This window comes from Thalassophryne amazonica, chromosome 1 (genome assembly GCF_902500255.1).
Source record: "Thalassophryne amazonica chromosome 1, fThaAma1.1, whole genome shotgun sequence".
Lineage (NCBI taxonomy): Eukaryota > Metazoa > Chordata > Actinopteri > Batrachoidiformes > Batrachoididae > Thalassophryne > Thalassophryne amazonica.
In genome coordinates this window covers 66,907,672-66,928,133 of record NC_047103.1, presented here as the reverse complement: position 1 = coordinate 66,928,133, position 20,462 = coordinate 66,907,672, and the positions used below count along the sequence as shown (strand labels likewise).

The 20,462-nt window shown below is 42.2% G+C and overlaps 1 long non-coding RNA gene across 1 annotated transcript; it reads left to right on the top strand.

Annotated features, from left to right (window-relative positions):
• Nucleotides 1-802: 802 nt before the first annotated feature.
• LOC117511541 lies at nt 803-19,650 on the top strand. The gene is made up of 3 exons (XR_004560955.1): nt 803-879; nt 4,489-4,491; nt 19,639-19,650. It is a non-coding gene; the product is annotated as an uncharacterized LOC117511541 (long non-coding RNA).
• Nucleotides 19,651-20,462: the final 812 nt, after the last annotated feature.

Genomic DNA, 20,462 nt, shown 5'->3' with positions numbered 1-20,462 from the left:
ACCAATCAGGCCTGACTACAGTATATAATGATAGGGGAAACCTTGCCTAGGCAAGACACCATTGTAAATATCATATTTTTAGATTGTAGAGGATGACACACTCTTACTGTGGACAGAAATGGAAAAAGGATGATGGTATATGAATATTTTTGCCTTGGCCCTTTGGTGTCTCCTGGTTAAGCCAACATGGTAATTGTCCAGTCTGTGTCATAACCACAGAATTGCCTGGTTCTGGATAACACAGGCCACAAGTTTTGGTGTAAATAACTGATTCAGTCTAAATTCTAAACATCATCAAGACTTTCCTGTTTTTACAGGCCAACATGATATTACTACTGAATGTCAAAAAGTCACATTGAATCAACCTCTGGGTCTCTTGAAAGTAATGTGTCTCTATTTCTTGTATGCTTCTCTTTTTCTTAAAGGTCCTAACAACATTTTAAAACTTTAATATAGCAGGCAACAACTAGCTTCTCAAATATGACAAATTTTTGCTTTTTTTCCTCATCAATGTCTTCAATTAAAATATTTTTGAACTGTTGGTGAGACTAAATAAGATGCTGGAACTAATTATCTTGGGCTTTAGAATGTTAAGGCAGTGTCACACTATGACAGATTGAGTAAATTGATTAGTAAAGGATTGAAATAATTTGTGTGGTGGCAAATATCACTAAACCTATAGGTCTCCAAGTGGCTTTGTATCTCTGATAGATGGATAATTATAATAATAATAATTTATTAGAGAAGGGACACTGCAAGTTCATGTACAACACCATAAAGTAAACAAAGTAAACAAGCCACAGGATGACATCACATTTCCACAGGCAACACAAAGAGCTGCATTCAGCAGAATGATTTTCCCGGTTTCAAGACATACATGTGTGCTGGGTTAAGTATCACATTCCACTTCTCAGTTCCATATTCAAACCCCTGCCCGGTGCTTCCATCTTCACCAAATTATATCACTGCAACGCTTATCATTTGGTCCACATGAGGGTAGAGCGATGAATGGAAGTCCACACTCAAGACCCCCCCTGGGCTATTTCGAATATCGGGTAATGTCTTTAGGGCTTACCAACGCCCTGGCAAACTTCCAGACACTAGTCGATGTGCTGCACAATTTTCTGGATCGGTTTGTGGTCGTCTATTTAGATGACATTCTCATTTTTTCAAAGGATCAGAAGGGACACCAGATACATGCTTGTCAGGTCGTCAAGCGGCTGTGGGAGAACTTGCTGTTTGTCAAAGCAAAGAAATGTGCTTTCCATTTACCCTCTACAACCCCAGTTCCAATGAAGTTGGGACGTTGTAAAAAAAAGAAAAAAATACAATGATGTGCAAATCCTCTTTAACCTATATTCAACTGAATACACCACAAAGACAAGATATTTAATGTTCAAACTGATAAACTTTATTGTTTTTGTGCAAATATTTGCTCATTTTGAAATGGATGCCTGCAATACATTTCAAAAAAGCTGGGACAGTGGTATGTTTACCACTGTGTTACATCACCTTTCCTTCTAACAACACTCAGTAAGCATTTGGGAACCGAGGACACTAATTGTTGAAGCTTTGTAGGTGGAATTCTTTCCCATTCTTGCTTAATATATGACTTCAGTTGTTCAACAGTCCGGGTCTCCGTTGTCATATTTTGCGCTTCATAATGCACCACACAATTTCAGTGGGTGACAGGTCTGGACTGCAGGCAGGCCAGTCCAGTACCTGCACTCTTCCCTGTAAAAGACATTGCTTGGATGGCAACATGTGTTGCTCCAAAACCTGGATGTACGTTTCAGAATTGTTGATGCCATCACAGATGTATAAGTTGTCCATGCCATGGGCATTAACACACCCCCATGCCATCACAGATGCTGGCTTTTGAACTTTGTACTGGTAACAATCTGGATGGTCTTTTTCCTCTTTTGTCCAGAGGACACGACGTCCATGATTTCTAAAAACAATTTAAAATGTGGACTCATCAGACCACAGCACACTTTTCCACTTTGCATCTGTCCATGTCAAATGAGCTCAGGCCCAGAGAAGGTGGCGGCGTTTCTGGATGTTGTTGATGTACAGTAGTGTTCAGAATAATAGTAGTGCTATGTGACTAAAAAGATTAATCCAGGTTTTGAGTATATTTCCTATTGTTACATGGGAAACAAGGTACCAGTAGATTCAGTAGATTCTCACAAATCCAACAAGACCAAGCATTCATGATATGCACACTCTTAAGGCTATGAAATTGGGCTATTAGTAAAAGAAAGTAGAAAAGGGGGTGTTCACAATAATAGTAGTGTGGCAATTCGGTCAGTGAGTTTGTCAGTTTTGTGGAACAAACAGGTGTGAATCAGGTGTCCCCTATTTAAGGACGAAGACAGCACCTGTTGAACATGCTTTTCTCTTTGAAAGCCTGAGGAAAATGGGATGTTCAAGATATTGTTCAGCAGAACAGTGTAGTTCGATTAAAAAGTTGTTTGGAGAGGGGAAAACTTATACACAGGTGCAAAAAATGGCTGTTCATCTACAATGATCTCCAATGCTTTAAAATGGACAAAAAAAAAAAAAAAAAACAGAGACGCGTGGAAGAAAATGGAAAACAACCATCAAAATGAATAGAATAACCACAATGGCAAAGGCTCACCCATTGATCAGCTCCAGGATGATCAAAGACAGTCTGGAGTTACCTGTAAGTGCTGTGACAGAAGACGCCTGTGTGAAGCTAATTTATTTGCAAGAATCCCCCGCAAAGTCCCTCTGTTAAATAAAAGATGTGCAGAAGAGGTTACAATTTGCCAAAGAACACATCAACTGGCCTAAAGAGAAATGGAGGAATATTTTGTGGACTGATAAGAGTAAAACTGTTCTTTTTGGGTCCAAGGGCTGCAGACAGTTTGTGAGACGACCTTCAAACTCTGAATTCAAGCCACAGTTCACAGTGAAGACAGTGAAGCATGGTGGTGCAAGCATCATGATATGGACATGTTTCTCCTACTATGGTGTTGGGCCTATATATGGCATACCAGGTATCATGGATCAGTTTGGATATGTCAAAATACTTGAAGAGGTCATATTGCCTTATGCTGAAGAGGACATACCCTTGAAATGGGTGTTTCAACAAGACAATGACCCCAAGCACACTAGTAAATGAGCAAAATCTTGGTTCCAAACCAACAAAATTAATGCCTCGCAGATGTGAAGAAATCATGAAAAACTGTGGTTATACAACTAAATACTAGTTTAGTGATTCCCAGGATTGCTAAAAAAAGCAGTTTGAACATAATAGTTTTGAGTTTGTAGCATCAACAGTAGATGCTACTATTATTGTGAACACCCCCTTTTCTACTTTTTTTTTTTTTACTAATAGCCCAATTTCATAGCCTTAACAGTGTGCCTATCATGAATGCTTGGTCTTGTTGGATTTGTGACAATCTACTGAATCTACTGGTACCTTGTTTCCCATGTAACAATAAGAAATATACTCAAAACCTGGATTAATCTTTTTAGTCACATAGCACTACTATTATTCTGAACACTACTGTATGGCTGTAGCTTTGCATGGTAGACCTTTAACTTGCACTTGTAGATGTAGTGATGAACTGTGTTAACTGACAATGGTTTTCTGAAGTGTTCCTGACCCACACAGTATGATCCTTTACACAGTGATGTTGGTTTTTAATGCAGTGCTGCCCGAGGGATCGAAGGTCATGGGCATTCAATGTTGGCTTCCGGCCTTGGCGCTTACGTGTAGAAAGTTCTCCAGATTCTCTGAATCTTCTGATTATATTATGGACTGTAGATGCTGGAATCTCTAAATTCCTTGCAACTGAACATTGAGAAACATTGTTCTTAAACTGTTGGACTATTTTTTATGCAGTTGTTCACAAAGTGGTGATCCTAACCCCATCTTTGCTTGTGAATGGCTGAGCCTTTTGGAGATGCTCCTTTTATACCCAATCATGACAATCATGTGTTTCCAATTAGGTGTTCTTTGAGCATTCATCAACTTTCCCAGTCTTTTGTTGCCTCATCCCAACTTTTTTGAAATGTGTTGCAGGCATCCATTTTAAAATGACCAAATATTTGTACAAAAAAAACAAAGTTTATCAGTTTGAACATTAAATATCTTGTCTTTGTGGTCTATTCAATTGAACATAGGTTGCGGAGGATTTGCAAGTCATTGTATTCTGTTTTTATTTACATTTTATACAATGTCCCACTTTTACTGGAATTGGGGTTGTATTTCATTCTAGGGTTTATCATTGTGGACAGGCAAATAAAACTGGATCCTGTAAAGATCCATGCAGTACATGAATGGCCAACTCCCACTACACTAAAACAGCTTCAACGGTTCCTCGGGTTCACTAATTTCAATCGCAAATTCATCTGTAATTATAGTCATGTCAGTTTACCACTCACTGCCGTTACCTCACCGAAGACAGCATACAGCTGGACACCTACACCTGCCTGGGGCTGTATCCATCTTCAAAGCCTGTTCACCTCCACACCCATTCTCATTCAGCCAGACCCTAGCTGCCAGCTCACGGTGGAGGTCGATGCCTCCAATAGTGGGATTAGGGCTATCCTTTTCCAAAATGAGTCAGGTAATAGATTACATCCTTATGCATTTTTTTTTCTTACTGCCTGTCTCCAGCTGAGGTAAACCATGATGTAGGTAACTGAGAACTGCTATCCATCAAAGAGGCCCTGGAGGAGTGGAGGCACTGGGTGGAGGGGTCCACGCTACCTTTCAATGTGCTAAGAGGCTCAATGGCCATAATGCCAGGTGGGCTCTTTTTTTTTTGGACATTTTAACTTTTCTATCACTGACAGACTTGGACCCCAGAACACAAAAACAGATGCATTATCAAGACGATTCTCCCCAGATACGGACTCAGGTACTGCAGAACACATCCTTCCTTCCTCAGTCATTGTGGGGAACCTCACTTGGGATGTCAAGCAACTTATCCAAGATGCTCAGAGACAACACCCAGACTCAGGTGGGGGAGTCTCAAGTTGCCTCTTCGTTTCAATTTTGCCACTCATCTAAGCTCACATGTCATCCTGGTATAAACCGTACATTGGAGGTGATGGCCTAGTGGTTAAGTGTTGGGCTTGAGACCAGAGGATCCTTGGTTCAAATCCCAGTCTGACCGGAAAATCACTAAGGGCCCTCGGGCAAGGTCCTTAATCCCATAGTTGCTCCCAGTGTGTAGTGGGCACCTTGCATGGCAGCAGCCTGACATTTCAATTTCAATTCAGTTTATTTTCATTTATATAGTGCCAAATTACAACAGAGTTGCCTCAAGGTGCATCACACAAGTAAGGTCTAACCTTACTATCCCCCAGAGCAACAGTGGTAAGGAAAAACTCCCTCTGAGGAAGAAACCTCAAGCAGACCAGACTCAAAGGAGTGACCCTCTGCTTGGGCCATGCTACACACAAATTACAGAACAATTCACAAAACAAATATACAGGAAATGCTGTTGGTGCATAGGACAGGAGGGTCTCCAGCACAAATACCACACCCATCTCTGGATGGAGCTGCACATTAAACAGAGAGAAAAAATAGAATCAGGCATCACAAAGACAAGAAATAGTATAATTTGCCAGCATCAAACAACAAGAAAAACAAGAAATACTAAGGTGATCGCTGGCCACTAGCCCCAAGCTTCACTAAAAGACCCAGAATTTAGGTAAAGTTGAGGCCGCAGCATGCTCAGTTTCCGAATAAAATGAATTTAAAAAGTAAAAAGCGTACAACTATACAATGCCAGTATGCTAGCCATACGAAAGGGAAAATAAGTGCGTCTTAAATCTGGACTTGACAGTCTCCACAGAATCTGACTGTTTTATTGGTGCAGGGAGATCATTCCACAGAACAGGGTCACGATAAGAGAAAGCTCTATGACCCAAAGACTTCTTAGTCACCCTAGGGACACAAAGTAGTCCTGCACCCTGAGAATGCAAAGCCCGGGTCGGTATGTAAGGTTTAATTAGGTCAGCTAGGTAGGGAGGTGCCAGTCTGTGAACAATTTTACAGACTAGTAGCAGAACCTTAAAATCTCATCTCACTGGGACAGGAAGCCAGTGAAGGGATGCCGAAATGGGTGTAATGTGGTTGAACATACTGCTTCGTGTCAGAAGTCTGGCTGCAGCATTTTGAACCAGTTGGAGACCCCTAATGCTGGACTGTGGTAAACCAGAAAATAGAACATTGCAGTAGTCAAATCTAGAAGAGATAAATGCATGTATCAGGGTCTCAGCATCAGCCATGATGTACAACCTGAGAGACCACACATGTTAAGATAAAAATCATAGATCTAACAGTGTTGGTTGTACAGTGTGTGGTGTGCAGCCACAAGGTAAAAACAACACACCACACACAAACAGATTTCATACATGAACATTCCCAGGTCAGACAGGAAATCTTACAAAATCTCTCAAGATTAAATGACTTTAGAGTAAACAAACGGAGATAGTTTGTGGACTATTTACAACAGAGGGGAAAAAAACGATACAAAAAGAAAAGGCGTTCTTTAAAGGAGTGGAGACTGAGTGACCACTGGACTTTCTAGTAAGCCATAACAGCTGTTTTGATGTTAGATTCCGCTCCCTGCGTCAGCCACCTTGCTTTCTGATTGGCTACACGTCACAATCAGCAGTCTGTGTGCTTGTTTGTGCTCGGGGGACACCACACACGCTGCGATATCGGGCCAAGACAATCCAACATGTTGAATATCCCCAATTTGCAGTCGGAGAGTTCCTGACATCAGAGCGCTCTTAACACACCACACACGGCTGGAAAATTTGATAAGATTATTTTTAGCATCATCACGATAGTCGGGGCATCCTTAAGATTGTCGGAAAGGGAACATCGGGTCAGATATTGGCCTAGTTATCTTGCCGTGTGAACCAGGCTTTAGTGACAGGTCCAACAGCACCACTGCAGTCGTCCTCAAACCCATAGTCCGGAGCACAGCGGTGTTTTGCTGTATCTGTTAGCTGTTTGAACTGAGCTGTTTGAGTTCTTTGAATTAACAGTCTTTTTCAAGACTTTTTTACTTTTTTTTTACTTTTTCACCGTGCTCCAACGCCTAAAGAAGACCTCTAACGGTCGAAGCATCGCGACGGAGCTCTTTTATCAGCTAACCTTCATCAGCGTTGGCAAGCTAACTAGCTTGCTAACGCTTTCGTTTTTATTTTTATTTTATTTTTTAGCACTGTTGTCGTGCTGCTCCACAGCCTGCCTAGTGGATTTTTATTTTATTTTAGCACTGTTGTCGTGCGTTACCTGTGCTGCTCCACAGCCTGTCCAGTGGATTTTTATTTTATTTTTTAGCACTGTTGTCGTGCGTTACCTGTGCTGCTCCACAGCCTGTCCAGTGGATTTTTATTTTATTTTTTAGCACTGTTGTCGTGCGTTACCTGTGCTGCTCCACAGCCTGTTCAGTGGATTTTTATTTTATTTTTTGGCGCTGTTGTCGTGCGTTGCCTGTGCTGCTCCACAGCCTGTTCAGTGGATTTTTATTTTATTTTTTAGCACTGTTGTCGTGCGTTACCTGTGCTGTTCCACAGCCTGTCCAGTGGATTTTTATTTTATTTTTTACCACTGTTGTCGTGTGTTACCTGTGCTGCTCCACAGCCTGTTCAGTGGATTTTTGTTTTGTTTTTTGGCACTGTTGTCGTGTGTTACCTGTGCTGCTCCACAGCCTGTCCAGTGGATTTTTATTTAGCGCTGTTGTCGTGCGTTACCTGTGCTGCTCCACAGCCTGTCTAGTGGATTTTTATTTTGTTTTAGCACTGTTGTCGTGCGTTGCCTGTGCTGCTCCACAGCCTGTCCAGTGGATTTTTATTTTTATTTTATTTTATTTTTTAGCACTGTTGTTGTGCGTTACCTGTGCTGCTCCACAGCCTGTCCAGTGGATTTTTATTTTGTTTTAGCACTGTTGTTGTGCGTTACCTGTGCTGCTCCACAGCCTGTCTAGTGGATTTTTATTTTGTTTTAGCACTGTTGTCGTGCGTTACCTGTGCTGCTCCACAGCCTGTCTAGTGGATTTTTATTTTGTTTTAGCACTGTTGTCGTGCGTTACCTGTGCTGCTCCACAGCCTGTCTAGCGGATTTTTATTTTGTTTTAGCACTGTTGTCGTGCGTTACCTGTGCTGCTCCACAGCCTGTCTAGTGGATTTCTATTTTGTTTTAGCACTGTTGTCGTGCGTTACCTGTGCTGCTCCACAGCCTGTCTAGTGGATTTTTATTTTGTTTTAGCACTGTTGTCGTGCGTTGCCTGTGCTGCTCCACAGCCTGTCCAGAGAATTTTAATTTTTATTTTATTTTATTTTTTAGCACTGTTGTTGTGCGTTACCTGTGCTGCTCCACAGCCTGTCCAGTGGATTTTTATTTTTATTTTATTTTATTTTTTAGCACTGTTGTTGTGCGTTACCTGTGCTGCTCCACAGCCTGTCTAGTGGATTTTTATTTTATTTTAGCACTGTTGTTGTGCGTTACCTGTGCTGCTCCACAGCCTGTCTAGTGGATTTTTATTTTGTTTTAGCACTGTTGTCGTGCGTTGCCTGTGCTGCTCCACAGCCTGTCCAGAGAATTTTAATTTTTATTTTATTTTATTTTTTAGCACTGTTGTTGTGCGTTACCTGTGCTGCTCCACAGCCTGTCCAGTGGATTTTTATTTTATTTTATTTTATTTTTTAGCACTGTTGTTGTGCGTTACCTGTGCTGCTCCACAGCCTGTCTAGTGGATTTTTATTTTATTTTAGCACTGTTGTTGTGCGTTACCTGTGCTGCTCCACAGCCTGTCTAGTGGATTTTTATTTTGTTTTAGCACTGTTGTCGTGCGTTGCCTGTGCTGCTCCACAGCCTGTCCAGTGGATTTTGATTTTATTTTTTTTGGCACTGTTGTCGTGTGTTACCTGTGCTGCTCCACAGCCTGTCTAGTGGATTTTTATTTATTTTTTACCACTGTTGTCGTGTGTTACCTGTGCTGCTCCGCAGCCTGTCCAGTGGATTTTTATTTTATTATTTTATTTTATTTATTTATTTATTTATTTTTTTTAGCACTGTTGTCGTGCGTTACCTGTGCTGCTCCACAGCCTGTCCAGTGGATTTTTATTTTATTTTTTAGCACTGTTGTCATGCGTTACCTGTGCTGCTCCACAGCCTGTCCAGTGGATTTTGATTTTGATTTTATTTTTTTGGGCGCTGTTGTCGTGCGTTACCTGTACTGCTCCACAGCCTGTCCAGTGGATTTTTATTTAGCGCTGTTGTCGTGCGTTACCTGTGCTGCTCCACAGCCTGTCTAGTGAATTTTTATTTTGTTTTAGCACTGTTGTCGTGCGTTGCCTGTGCTGCTCCACAGCCTGTCCAGTGGATTTTTATTTTTATTTTATTTTATTTTTTAGCACTGTTGTTGTGCGTTACCTGTGCTGCTCCACAGCCTGTCCAGTGGATTTTTATTTTGTTTTAGCACTGTTGTTGTGCCTTACCTGTGCTGCTCCACAGCCTGTCTAGTGGATTTTTATTTTGTTTTAGCACTGTTGTCGTGCGTTACCTGTGCTGCTCCACAGCCTGTCTAGTGGATTTTTATTTTGTTTTAGCACTGTTGTTGTGCGTTACCTGTGCTGCTCCACAGCCTGTCTAGTGGATTTTTATTTTGTTTTAGCACTGTTGTTGTGCGTTACCTGTGCTGCTCCACAGCCTGTCTAGTGGATTTCTATTTTGTTTTAGCACTGTTGTCGTGCGTTACCTGTGCTGCTCCACAGCCTGTCTAGTGGATTTTTATTTTGTTTTAGCACTGTTGTCGTGCGTTGCCTGTGCTGCTCCACAGCCTGTCCAGTGGATTTTTATTTTTATTTATTTTATTTTTTAGCACTGTTGTTGTGCGTTACCTGTGCTGCTCCACAGCCTGTCCAGTGGATTTTTATTTTTATTTTATTTTATTTTTTAGCACTGTTGTTGTGCGTTACCTGTGCTGCTCCACAGCCTGTCTAGTGGATTTTTATTTTATTTTAGCACTGTTGTCGTGCGTTACCTGTGCTGCTCCACAGCCTGTCTAGTGGATTTTTATTTTGTTTTAGCACTGTTGTCGTGCGTTGCCTGTGCTGCTCCACAGCCTGTCCAGTGGATTTTTATTTTTATTTTATTTTATTTTTTAGCACTGTTGTTGTGCGTTACCTGTGCTGCTCCACAGCCTGTCTAGTGGATTTTTATTTTATTTTAGCACTGTTGTCGTGCGTTACCTGTGCTGCTCCACAGCCTGTCTAGTGTCGGATTCCCTGTTTGGGAATCCGCTAGCTTAGCGTAGCTACTAGCTCTTAGCCATTTTAGCATGGCGGCTTCTCCTGTCTCTCCCGTACTTTTCTGCTCTGGGTGTGAAATGTTTAGTTATTCCTCGGCCTCTTTTAGCAGTAACGGTACATGTAATAAGTGCAGCTTATTCGTAGCTTTGGAGGCCAGGCTGGGCGAATTGGAGGCTCGGCTCCGCACCGTGGAAAATTCTACAGCTAGCCAGGCCCCTGTAGTCGGTGCGGACCAAGGTAGCTTAGCCGCCGTTAGTTCCCCCCTGGCAGACCCCGTGCAGTCGGGAAGGCAGGCTGACTGGGTGACTGTGAGGAGGAAGCGTAGCCCTAAACAGAATCCCCGTGTACACCGTCAACCCGTTCACATCTCTAACCGTTTTTCCCCACTCGACGATACACTCGCCGAGGATCAAACTCTGGTTATTGGCGACTCTGTTTTGAGAAATGTGAAGTTAGCGACACCAGCAACCATTGTCAATTGTCTTCCGGGGGCCAGAGCAGGCGACATCGAAGGACATTTGTAATTGCTGGCTAAGGCTAAGCGTAAATTTGGTAAGATTGTAATTCACGTCGGCAGTAATGACACTCGGTTACGCTAATCGGAGGTCACTAAAATTAACATTGAATCGGTGTGTAACTTTGCAAAAACAATGTCGGACTCTGTTGTTTTCTCTGGGCCCCTCCCCAATCAGACCGGGAGTGACATGTTTAGCCGCATGTTCTCCTTGAATTGCTGGCTGTCTGAGTGGTGTCCAAAAAATGAGGTGGGCTTCATTGATAATTGGCAAAGCTTCTGGGGAAAACCTGGTCTTGTTAGGAGAGACGGCATCCATCCCACTTTAGAGGGAGCAGCTCTCATTTCTAGAAATCTGGCCAATTTTTTGGGATCCTCCAAACTGTGACTGTCTAGCGTTGGGACCAGGAGGCAGAGCTGTGGTCTTATACACCTCTCTGCAGCTTCTCTCCCCCTGCCATCCCCCTATTACTCCATCCCCGTAGAGACGGTGCCTGCTCCCAGACCACCAATAACTAGCAAAAATCTATTTAAGCATAAAAATTCAAAAAGAAAAAATAATATAGCACCTTCAATTGCACCACAGACTAAAACAGTTAAATGTGGTCTATTAAACATTAGGTCTCTTTCTTCTAAGTCCCTGTTGGTAAATGATATAATAATTGATCAACGTATTGATTTATTCTGCCTAACAGAAACTTGGTTACAGCAGGATGAATATGTTAGTTTAAATGAGTCAACACCCCTGAGTCACACTAACTGTCAGAATGCTCGTAGCACGGGCCGGGGCGGAGGATTAGCAGCAATCTTCCATTCCAGCTTATTAATTAATCAAAAACCTAGACAGAGCTTTAATTCATTTGAAAGCTTGTCTCTTAGTCTTGTCCATCCAAATTGGAAGTCCCAAAAACCAGTTTTATTTGTTATTATCTATCGTCCACCTGGTCGTTACTGTGAGTTTCTCTGTGAATTTTCAGACCTTTTGTCTGACTTAGTGCTTAGCTCAGATAAGATAATTATAGTGGGCGATTTTAACATCCACACAGATGCTGAGAATGACAGCCTCAACACTGCATTTAATCTATTATTAGACTCTATCGGCTTTGCTCAAAAAGTAAATGAGTCCACCCACCACTTTAATCATATTTTAGATCTTGTTCTGACTTATGGTATGGAAATAGAAGACTTAACAGTATTCCCTGAAAACTCCCTTTTGTCTGATCATTTTTTAATAACATTTACATTTACCCTGATGGACTACCCTGCAGTGGGGAATAAGTTTCATTACACTAGAAGTCTTTCAGAAAGCGCTGTAACTAGGTTTAAGGATATGATTCCTTCTTTATGTTCTCTAATGTCATATACCAACACAGAGCAGAGTAGCTACCTAAACTCTGTAAGGGAGTTAGAGTATCTTGTCAATAGTTTTACATCCTCATTGAAGACAACTTTGGATGCTGTAGCTCCTCTGAAAAAGAGAGCTTTAAATCAGAAGTGTCTGACTCCGTGGTATAACTCACAAACTCGTAGCTTAAAGCAGATAACCCGTAAGTTGGAGAGGAAATGGCGTCTCACTAATTTAGAAGATCTTCACTTAGCCTGGAAAAAGAGTTTGTTGCTCTATAAGAAAGCCCTTCGTGAAGCTAGGACATCTTTCTACTCATCACTAATTGAAGAAAATAAGAACAACCCCAGGTTTCTTTTCAGCACTGTAGCCAGGCTGACAAAGAGTCAGAGCTCTATTGAGCTGAGTATTCCATTAACTTTAACTAGTAATGACTTCATGACTTTCTTTGCTAACAAAATTTTGACTATTAGAGAAAAAATTACTCATAACCATCCCAAAGATGTATCGTTATCTTTGGCTGCTTTCAGTGATGCCGGTATTTGGTTAGACTCTTTCTCTCCGATTGTTCTGTCTGAGTTATTTTCATTAGTTACTTCATCCAAACCATCAACATGCTTATTAGACCCCATTCCTGCCAGGCTGCTCAAGGAAGTCCTACCATTATTTAATGCTTCAATCTTAAATATGATCAATCTATCTTTGTTAGTTGGTTATGTACCACAGGCCTTTAAGGTGGCAGTAATTAAACCATTACTTAAAAAGCCATCACTTGACCCAGCTATCTTAGCTAATTATAGGCCAATCTCCAACCTTCCTTTTCTCTCAAAGATTCTTGAGAGGGTAGTTGTAAAACAGCTAACTGATCACCTGCAGAGGAATGGTCTATTTGAAGAGTTTCAGTCAGGTTTTAGAATTCATCATAGTACAGAAACAGCATTAGTGAAGGTTACAAATGATCTTCTTATGGCTTCGGACAGTGGACTTATCTCTGTGCTTGTTCTGTTGGACCTCAGTGCTGCTTTTGATACTGTTGACCATAAAATTTTATTACAGAGATTAGAGCATGTCATAGGTATTAAAGGCATTGCGCTGCGGTGGTTTGAATCATATTTGTCTAATAGATTACAGTTTGTTCATGTAAATGGGGAATCTTCTTCACAGACTAAAGTTAATTATGGAGTTCCACAAGGTTCTGTGCTAGGACCAATTTTATTCACTTTATACATGCTTCCCTTGGGCAGTATTATTAGACGGTATTGCTTAAATTTTCATTGTTACGCAGATGATACCCAGCTTTATCTATCCATGAAGCCAGAGGATACGCACCAATTAGCTAAACTGCAGGATTGTCTTACAGACATAAAGACATGGATGACCTCTAATTTCCTGCTTTTAAACTCAGATAAAACTGAAGTTATTGTACTTGGCCCCACAAATCTTAGAAGCATGGTGTCTAACCAGATTGTTACTCTGGATGGCATTTCCCTGATCTCTAGTAATACTGTGAGAAATCTTGGAGTTATTTTTGATCAGGATATGTCATTCAAAGCGCATATTAAACAAATATGTAGGACTGCCTTTTTGCATTTACGCAATATCTCTAAAATCAGAAAGGTCTTGTCTCAGAGTGATGCTGAAAAACTAATTCATGCATTTGTTTCCTCTAGGCTGGACTATTGTAATTCATTATTATCAGGTTGTCCTAAAAGTTCCCTAAAAAGCCTTCAGTTGGTTCAGAATGCTGCAGCTAGAGTACTGACGGGGACTAGCAGGAGAGAGCATATCTCACCCGTGTTGGCCTCCCTTCATTGGCTTCCTGTTAATGCTAGAATAGAATTTAAAATTCTTCTTCTTACTTATAAGGTTTTGAATAATCAGGTCCCATCTTATCTTAGGGACCTCGTAGTACCATATTACCCCATTAGAGCGCTTCGCTCTCAGACTGCGGGCTTACTTGTAGTTCCTAGGGTTTGTAAGAGTAGAATGGGAGGCAGAGCCTTCAGCTTTCAGGCTCCTCTCCTGTGGAACCAGCTCCCAATTCAGATCAGGGAGACAGATACCCTCTCTACTTTTAAGATTAGGCTTAAAACTTTCCTTTTCGCTAAGGCTTATAGTTAGGGCTGGATCGGGTGACCCTGGACCATCCCTTGGTTATGTTGCTTTAGACGTAGACTGTGTTTCATAATTATTGTATGGCCTTGCCTTGCAATGTGGAGCGCCTTGGGGCAACTGTTTGTTGTGATTTGGCGCTATACAAGAAAAAAGTTGATTGATTGATTGATAGTGTACAACCTGCAACCTAGTGTCTGCAGTGACGTGGTTCAAAGATTTCTCCAGTAGATAATGGAAGTTATACAGAATAAATAACAAAAGTAAGCATACCATACTGTAGTTAATAAACTTTTAATCCAATGTATATGTGGTGTGTCGACTGTAACAAATCCTCCACACTTAATAAAATTGGCTTGCAGCCTAAAATAACAGCAATGCTTATTGGATTTGTTCTCTTGACTTTTTCTTTTTACTCTTTCACGCTTGGATCACACTTAGTCCATGGTGTTGGAGTTATTCTGTAGATACACTGTTTTATTTTATCATGCATGTTTTGTGTTCTCTGCTCTGGTAAGAATGTAGTTCTCTCTGCTCTGATAAAGTGTATTGTACTGATGTGATGGGTGAAGGTTACTTAAGATATGTGACATGACGTGTTTCTGCAATAGAGAATTGAATGTTCCAACCACAGTGTGATTGTGATACATCAGTCCTTTTGTCAGAAGAAGTGTGATTAATAGTTAGATGTCTTAAACACATCTTAACCGAGCCCAAGATTAAAAAGGCTCTGAACATCCTGAATGTATTGTGCAATCAACAGTTCTGCGGCAACAGCTCACGCGCTATCACTCTTCCCCTCAGGAGCTGTACCGCCCATGTATGTAGGGAAGACCTAAATAAAAAGAGCGGGAGCGCAGGCCAGACTTTAGTGTAGCTTTGGTGTACAGCCTGACTGCACTCCTCGCGAGCTTAAATTGAATTCTATCTCTCACTTGTTTTATTGCCTGGTTGTCTCTTCCTCTTATCAAAGGTACAGTATTCTGAACCCGACAAAGACTGGGGGCTTGTCCGGGATCCCAACAGACCTGACGGTTCCAGCGAGCGTGAACGACACCAGAGAAATCCTTGGCCAAGGTAACTCAGACCCTTTGACGGGACTGGCTCAATCCGTTGGCTGGGATCTGAAAGGTTGACGGGATCACCGAGAAGGAAAGAGACCGACGGAGTGTGAGTATAGAATTTGATTCTGATAAAATTGTTGTTGTGAATGGTGGCAGTAGGCTGCGTAAAATAGAAATGTTGAAATAGTGAAATAGTGACAGAAAGTCACAGTTAAACAGGGAAATAAGTGCACAGTGAAAAGGCAGTTAAACCTCGCAGGGATGGTGGAGTCCCCTAATGCAGGACATTAGTTAAATTCCACGGGAGGGCGAGCTCCCCTGACCTAAGAATACGCGTACGGTTATTAAAAGTGTTTCTATGTATTTGTGTAAATAAAATAACTGTGTGTGAGTGTAATAAAAGTGACTGAGTGAGAGTGTGGAGTCACTTCGACTCCCCTCTATGAAAATCTCACAGGAAAGTAAGTAGTAAGTTTTGAGAAGAAGCAAAGGCAAGGCCTTCCCGTGCCCTCCGGGGTGGCGAAAGGGAACGCACTTCTCAGAATAGTTGATTACTACCCTGTGATTGTAACAACACCAGTGGATTAGGACCCTGTAGGGGCAAAACCATCACTGGTCTAAAACGTTCTGAAAACACAAAATGGGAAAATCTAACAGTAAAAATGAGAGACCTAAGTCCCGGGACGATCTAAAAACAAAAGATTGGATATACATGAATAAAATTGATCCAAATTCAACAAAACACTTAGATAAGTGGATAAAAGATCATGGATTTGATGGACGCCTGCAGAAAGAGTCATTAACTAAACTAAAGAACAGTATTGAGAAAAAGTGTGGAACAAGTGAGAAAAAGAAAGAAAAAGAAGGTCAAGGTGAAATTGTAGCATGGGAAAAAGAAGTTGAGAAACGAAAGAAGGGCCTTAGAGAAGCAAAGGAAAGACAGAAAGAAACAGTAAATGATAAGAAGGAGCAGGGGAACGTGATGTTTCACAGACAAGAAGATAATGAGACAGGGCCTGCGGCTCCAAAAGTAGAAATGGTAGTAAAATTGGATACTGCAAAACACAGTCAGCCAGAAGCTGAAATAAAGGAGAATAAACTCTATCCAGATTTATCACAGGGACAACCCCCATCATATGTAGACCCTACACAACACGTCATGAGAACACGATCCAAAACACCAAAAGATGAAGAAAATCAACCTGGACCATCAGCCCCACCGGCTGATCAGGAACCAGGTGGATCAGGAGTCTATCCAATGATTCATGTGGCAAATCCACATACGTCAGGACCAAAAACTATTCTTGTGTACCGAACCTGGACACAAGCAGACGTTAAGGCAGCTGTGGAAGGTGTAACTCCCCCACGAGAAGATGTAGCCCAGTACATTATTGACATAACCGCTTTGGTTAAATCCTACAATCTTAGAGGGGATGAAGTTCAACAAGTCATAATGGCAACTGTGACAAAGGATTGGGCTGATGTAAAAGGAGATTGGGATCCTGCAGAGGCAGACCACACTCCATTAGCCCATGATAGTCAGGAATTGGAAGATCGATTGGCCGCACTACTGCTGAGAATTAAGCAGAAATACCAGCAGAAGTCAAATTACACAGAAATAAATCACACAAAACAGAAAGATGATGAACCATTCGAAGACTATCGACATCGAATGGAAAAAGTTTTTAAAGTGCACAGTGGTCTTCTACCACTGAAAAATGATAGCGTGTATGAACAACAATTGAAAAATGCACCCCATGCCAACTCCAGATCAGATATCCAAGCATGGGTAGACAAACACATGATAACGCTCCCAACAGCTGGGTTACAAGAGTATGTAGACCACGCCATACACGCAGAAAGAAATCTGAAAACAAAAAAGGCAGCTCCAAAAAGGAAACAGGTGACTACCTTCTATACTGATGAGTCTGAATGGCAGGAAGGCCAAGTCTTTTTTCAAGGCAGAAAATTCGGACCACCTTGTGGGCGGGGCCGTTTTAGAGGCCCACCCCGAGGACATTTTCAATCAAACCCACAGAGGCAATGGAAGCAGGACAGGCAAGGAAATTGGCAGGGCCAAGGCCAGTCAGCTCCTCCAAAGCCCTGGGCTGGAAGGTCAAATGAGTGTTGGGTTTGCGGCAAATTAGGACATTTCGCCAAGGACTGCCCACAAAAAACACAGAATCCGCAATGACTAACTGCCCGACAAGCAACATCAACGGGACCTTTAGTCCCTGAGGCAGATCTAAACCTTCAAGATCTGCTGATGAGTGATGTACCTAAACTGGAAGTGACTTTAATGATGAATGGGAAGCATGTTGTTTTCCTATGCGATTCGGGCACATGTAAAACAACATGTTGCTCATGGCCGGTAGGGTTACAGCCCAGTGATGAAACATTTTGGGTAAGAGCAGCCAATGGGAAGACATGTGCTGTCCCTGTGTCCCAACCCGTGTGGATTCGGGACCCAGAAAGGAAGTCATGTTGCATCTCTGTATTGATGATGCCCCAATGTCCGGTTAATCTTCTCGGACGAGATGGTGTAACTGCATTGGGACTGTCTCTAGTGTCGGACAATGGACTGTTGCGAGTAAAACGACAACATCAGCTGCAGGTCTTTACTTTAGGCTCAAATTACGCCCTAAACTGCTACTATTATTATTTTCTGAAGCTACGAGATGCTAGCCCCACCTCTTTTGGTGCATCTGTTCTGTCGTTTGCTAAAACATTGTTGTCTCATCCTGAACAAACACATGAACCGGAAGATCTCCATGTCACATTGTGGTTCAAGGGTACTCCAGGACCGGACGGTAACTATGAGAGCCTCTTGGAGGAAGTAACCCCAACATCTGCAGTAGCAGACTGTATTTACCATGATGGGAAAAATAGAGCTGCAATTGCGGTCTCTCATGTTCCTCCAGAAATTCAGAGATTACATAGGACTGGGACTCCCTTCCATATGTCCCTCTTCAAACCATATCTCGTGACTTGGCAAAGCCTAGGGTTTATGGTCAAAGAGGGCATAAATGCAACCGATTGGGTTGAATCCCATCCAGGGAGTGGAGAATTTTTCAGTCCTTCCACCAGTCTATTCCGTGTACTCCTTCTCCATAGAACGGATTTGGAAGCAGGGAGTAGTGTTGACCATTGCGATAATCCTCAACAGACAGCATGATCATATTTATTGAATCCAGAGGATGAGCAGAGGTTGGTGGAAGTTCCACCTACCCTCTGGTCCCAAGGACCCTCTGATGTAGGGCTAGTAAAAGGAGCCCTACCAGTGCAAATTAGACCAAAAATGGAATATCGCCCATGTGTCCGGCATTGAGACCCGATGCGACGGAAGGGATCCGACCGGTAATACAAGATCTATTGAAGGCAGGAGTCTTGATCCCCTGCCCCGATTCACCATGTAACACACCTATCTTTCCGGTAAAAAAGGCTCCTCCCTCCGTAGGTTGGAGAATGGTGCAAGAACTACAAGCTGTCAACAATGCTGTTGTTCAAAGAGCTCCTTGTGTCCCGGATCCGTACACGTTGTTAAATTCGTTGCGACCAGATGCTAAAGTATTTACTGTTGTTGATATTAGTAATGCTTTCTTTTCTGTCCCGGTTGATCCAGACAGCCAGTTCTGGTTCGCTTTCACATACGCAGGACAAAGGTATACATATACACGATTGCCACAAGGATATGCTGAAAGCCCAACCATTTATTCGCAAGTAATGTCAGCTAGTATGGCCAAATTTGTACCACCAGGTGGTAGCCAGATTTTCTTGTACGTAGACGACATTCTGATAGCCTCTCATGACAAAGATACCTGCATCACAGACACTTTGGCCACCTTACATCACCTAGCCAGGGAAGGACATAAGGTCAGCAAGAACAAATTACAGTTGTGGTCCCCGACAGTAAAGTATTTGGGACATGAATTGAGTGCACAAGGACGCACTATTGTTCAAGACAGGAAGACGGCTATTCTCCAGGCACCCAAGCCATTGACAAAAAAGCAGATGATGTCCTTTTTAGGCATCACTGGTTACTGCCGTAGCTGGATTACAGATTATGCGCAAATTACGTCTCCTCTCTTGAAATTAATGTATGACGAAAGTATATCCATGTCAACAGCATTGAAGTGGACCCCAGAGGCGGAAGCGGCATTTGTGCAAATCAAACAAAGTCTGGTGTCTAGCTCGGCTCTAGCCCTACCAAATTATGACAAACCATTTGTTCAAACTGTCGATTGCAAAGGTCATTTTATGACTTCTGTATTGACGCAGCAATATGGAGAAAGGCTTCGCCCGGTTGCCTACTATTCTTCCAAATTAGACAGTGTTGCTTGTGCACTTCCTCCATGCGTACGTGCAGTAATAGCAGCCTCTATGGCTATAGAGAGTTCTGCCGGAGTTGTGCTTTTCCATTCATTAATACTAAAAGTACCCCATGCAGTGTCAGCATTGCTGCTACAAACAAATATGACATTTCTGTCTCCAGCACGTCATCTTTCTTGTATGGCTACGCTCCTATCTCAACCCCATTTGACTATTGAACGCTGCACAACATTAAATCCTGCCACACTCTTGCCCATCCCAGTGGATGGAGAACCACATGACTGTGTGGAGGAAGCCCAACGAGTATCTAAATGTAGACCCGATTTAAAAGATACATCTCTTTCAGAGGGCACAGTGGTATTTGTGGACGGCTCCTCAAAGAAAAATCATCTAGGAGAAACGATGACTGGGTACGCGGTAGTGACACATGATAGTGTCCTACAAGCTGTCAAGCTACCTGCTAACATGTCGGCACAAGCGGCCGAACTGGTAGCTCTCACCGTAGCCTGCCAAATTTTCAGAGATCAATCTGTCACAATCTATACTGATAGCCAATACGCATTTTCCACGGTGCATGTGTTCGCTCAACAGTGGAAAAATCGTGGAATGGTCACTTCAACAGGGAAGCCTGTCACACATGCCACTCTGCTCACCAAATTATTAGAAGCAGTCCAGCTACCCAGTCAATTGGCTATTTGAAAATGTGCAGCGCATACAAAAGGGATTGATCTTATTTCCCAAGGTAATGCGTTCGCTGATGAATCTGCAAAAGCTGCTGCTGAAGGCC